We start from the raw sequence: 5,000 nt of genomic DNA, 5'->3' as shown, positions 1-5,000 counted from the left end.
CCACTCATCAAACTAAGGACTAGATAGTAGTACTTAGGAGAGGGAAAAAAAGTCTGACCTTGGTCTTCTTATTACATAAGTTTCCTACAGAATCACTAAATCTGAAATGAGATGGATCTGTGGACCTTCTGTCGGTTCATTACTGAAACACTCAAACGAAATTTGAAACTAACACTGAAATTAAAATTGATAAAAAATATACAGCAGGTTCGATGGAACAAAATACAAGGGACTCTCTTTCTCCTTCTCTTTCGCCACTACACACACACACACGCGCGCGCGCACGCACACACACACTCACTCACACACACACACACACACACGTATTACTCGTACGCCTTTTATTCCTTCGAAAGAGGCCTCTGCCACGTGCTAGTCTTCCGGTTCATAGCCCTTTTTAGCCCAGGTTACAAGGATCAAACTACCAAAAACCTCTATCAATGATTATATAACAAAAATGCATAATGAATTCTAACGGAGCATGCTCAACCGCTTGTCTTCGCATTAATGTAATATGGATTATTTTCCTTGGCAGTCTAGAATGCTACCGGCCACACCACAGGACCCATACATACATATATACATACAAACCCATTCAAATACTACAAGAAAATGTACAAAAAGTCCCTCTTGATGAACATAAGAGTAGTCTACTCAGCAAGTGAGACATCACAAAATTTTCACACGTGCAAAAAGAGGAAAAAATACATTGAGATAAAAAAAGGCATTACAGCATCCCCAAATATGCTACTTGCCAGCCGATGGATAGTAGATAAAGCCACCAAATAACTGCCAAGGAGTCTGTTCCTGACGTGAGATACAACATAGCGTGAAGTCGGCGTTCTTTTGTAACCAACGCTTCCCGAAGAACATACAAAGAACATCATGGTTGAGATAAATTAATTACTTCCTAGGTTTAAAAGTGTTTTTATTAGGTTGCTATTTTGGCGTAGACCTATTATATCACCAATTTATTCATTATTGAGGTACAACCACAAAGCCAGGATCAATTCTCCATTTCCAAGGATAAGGTATAGACCAAAATATCACTATTTTAACGTTACAGGGGGGTTTTTGTTATGTGTATATTCTATTAAAACCAAAGCAGATTATTAAGCTGCACACACCCAGAGAGAGAGAGAGAGAGAGAGAGAGAGAGAGAGAGAGAGAGAGAGAGAGAGAGAGAGAGAGAGAGAGAGAGAGAGAGAGGAGAGAGAGAAGTTTTTGCTCTATACATAATCATACAATTTCAAATAAAATAGATTTCAACCCTATAAAATCCGCATTATTCTCAGTCTTCGTCGTTGATTCGAACAGAGATTAAACACAAAACATCTTCAAAAGAATATTTTACTGTATGAACACAGATATATAATGCACCATCCTTCCGAAAACTACAAAGAAACATCGTTATCATTATGACTTCTAGATATGAACACATTCATGTAGGCGTTGAATACATATACCACATGCTTACATAAACTTCTTCATAAATATGCTTATACATTAATTCACACAAACGCATAAAGGAAAGAGCACACAAATACACATCTATCTATCTATCTATGAATAGGCCAGACAGTAAGTGTTTCCCTAGGACGTAAGACCGAAATTAAAAGAAGGATAAGCATGGGATAGAGAGCTTTTGGTAAATAAAATGAGATTATGAAACGTAAACTGCCAATTTCTCTAAAAAGAATAGTATTTCATCAGATGGTCCTACCAGTATTAACTTATGCATCGGAAACTTTGAAACTTACTAAAGCCTTAGAACATGAGCTAGTTATAACTCAAAGAGCCATGGAAACAATAATGAGGGGAATAACACTAAGAGACAGAAGAAGAGCAACATGGATACGAGGGCAAACTAAAGTAGATGATATTCTAACATATAAGAAAAAGAAATGGACATGAGCAGGCCATATAACGAGAATGACAAATAATAAGTGGACATTAAGAATAACTCAATAGATCAATAGATATTGCAAAACAATCAGGGGAAGGAAGAGAAGACGATGGATTGACTAACTAAGAAAAGTGCGGGTATATATTGACAGAAAGACCATAAACAGACGCGACTGAAAGGGCATGTCTGAGGCCTTTGTGCTACAGTGAACTAGTTACGGCTGATGATGATGGACATTATTTATATATATATATATATATATATATATATATATATATATATATATATATATATATTTATTTATTTATATATATATATTCATATAGGTATATGTATATATATACATATATATACATATATATGTATGTATATATATACATATATATATATATATATATATATATATATATTTGCAACAGTACAATAAAACTGCATCAAGACAATCTTTTGATAATAGTAATAATAACCAATATCTAAATGAATAAATAATTACATGACATATATCCCTCGAACATTTTCAAAAGGTATAACATTAGCAGCGTGAGATCACCTAACCGTGAAAATCTCAAACAATCTTTCTTTGAAGAAAAACATTTAATTATCAAACTCCCAGATGAGATGTTTTCATAAACAAAATCAAACCCAGGTTTAACTGAAACCAGCATCAGTAAAGAAAGAAATGCCGACACAGTGACGCAAATGACTTCAAATTCTTTTCTTTTGATTTTACTCTAATAATTTTTACCACATCCGAAACACTAACAATAACAGCTGCGAGGGCAGTAGCAGATAAAGAAAGCATCAATAAATACTACTACAAGAGAAAAATCAGGGATGAATATAACGATAAAAAGGTAAAAAAATATCATGGTTCAGTGATGAATATTACCATAAAAAAGGAGAAAAAAAAAGAAAAAAAAACATCAACATGGTTCTGAGTAATGAACAAAAAAAAAACTCAGATGTAAACCGCAAAAACTTAAAACGATGAAAAACATTAGTGATGAGTACAAAGGACTAACCATCGGCACTCATACATATACTCATATTAATCATTCAGGAGTATAATGTGAGTGTTGGTTGCATAGGATTAGGTGGATGACTTAATGCTATTTCTTTTCCAACCCAAAAAAGGGGGAATCGTTTCTTATAATCCGTCCAGCTTTACACTGATATATAAATGGGAATAAAAACGGAGATAAAATCTTAATGAGACAAGATAGCTACACTTAGTAAACGTTTTGAATTATAAAATAGTAAAGAAAAAAAAACTTTTAATCTGCGTTTATAAAATTACCACCTAATCAATGCTCTATTATATTTTTTTTTCCACCAACATTTTCTTTAGAACCGGTCTTGAAAACAAGAATAGCAAGGCCAAACCATTAACAGATAAAACCTTAAATAAACATATGAATAATATTAATGGCGGGAGCATTACAAGAAATCCTTCTTCATCTCATACGATCATTTATTTTCCATACAATAAATAAAACATACAAACGTCGAATACTGCGAATAAAGCATATTTACTAAACGACCAGCACAAAAATAGGAAAAGTTAACCAAACATGAAAGTGGTGACACAGAGGAGAAGCTAACAAAGACACACGGGCAACAGGTGAGCCCTGGCGTAAATATCATAAATAACCTAAAAGCAGCTTAAGATTAAAAGGCTAAATATATTTTACGGGAAAACATTAACCATGGGATATATTCAAGCAGATACGCTAGCACTCATGCATGCACACTACATGACCATAAATGAGACGCGAAGATTTATATACAGTATATTTATATATATATATATATATATATATATATATATATATATATATATATATATATATATATATATATATATATATATATATATATATATATATATGACCCCAGAATGGCAAATTGAAAAGACCTGACAACAGTTAGTATTCGTAATTGATAACATCTGACATTTGGGAGTCCGATAAAATCAATAACAAGACGGAAGTACTAATCCAAACAGGTATTTTCACTCTTCCATTCATGGATATAATCTTATACCTATCAAAAGACAGAGGTCATGACTTCTACACATACATACATATACACACAGACACTGCATATATATATATATATATATATATATATATATATATATATATATATATATATATATATATATATATATATATATAAGACCAAGGTTATCTACGTTTCCTCAAATCTGTTGAAATGGCACATTCCGCTTGAAACTCAGTAACATCATTAAGAACTGGCACTGACCCACAATCTATGTAGGTTCCTTCTATCAGTTCTTTTCATGGATTTTGATGAGCCAAAAAGGAACTAGTCTTTCGAATAAGAAATACTAACTACTAGGGAATGTTGCGTTCAAAATATGCATATAGAAATAGAAGTTTGCTACAACTTGGTACCAATTGCTAGGTTGCATACACCTTGGATAAATATTTCAAACATAATGGTGCCAAATTTCTTCACTACTTTGAAGACCAGCAAAGAAGAAATAAACAATTAATCCCAACCGTGATAAAACTAGACATCTAATTATATGGACAGAAAAAATTACTGTAGATTTTTTGTAACCTGATGAATATGTTTAAATCCACCCTCTAAATAGTCCTGTGATGTGGACAAACCACGGCAAGGAAATGAATATAACTCAAAATAATTGGTAGCAGAAAGTTCTGAAAGAAATATTCAAATATCTTTGAAATCAATGAGAAATATAAAATTACAGCTATTAGAAATAAAAGTTGAAAACCACAAACAGGAAAACATGGATTTGTGTGCACAAACTGCTACGATTCTTCGTGGTTTACTTATTTGTTACGCTATTGTTTCTTTATAAAACATTTAATATATCTATATATATATATATATATATATATATATATATATAAATTTATATATGTATGTGTGTATGTGTTTGTATGTATGTGTGCGCGTAAATTCATACACAAATAAACTTAAGAATACACACATACTCATATACAATATACAATATATATATATATATACATATATATATATATATATATATATATATATATATATATATATATATATATATATATATACACAGTATTATGTA

The 5,000-nt window shown here is 31.6% G+C and overlaps 1 protein-coding gene across 2 annotated transcripts in view; it reads right to left on the bottom strand.

Annotated features, from left to right (window-relative positions):
* LOC137653660 (actin, larval muscle-like) overlaps positions 1-5,000 on the bottom strand; it is a 19,938-nt gene that overhangs the window by 5,740 nt on the left and 9,198 nt on the right. The gene's annotated exons all lie outside the window — the stretch shown is intronic.

Source organism: Palaemon carinicauda, chromosome 14, assembly GCF_036898095.1.
Source record: "Palaemon carinicauda isolate YSFRI2023 chromosome 14, ASM3689809v2, whole genome shotgun sequence".
Lineage (NCBI taxonomy): Eukaryota > Metazoa > Arthropoda > Malacostraca > Decapoda > Palaemonidae > Palaemon > Palaemon carinicauda.
This window is presented reverse-complemented; position numbering and strand designations above follow the sequence as displayed.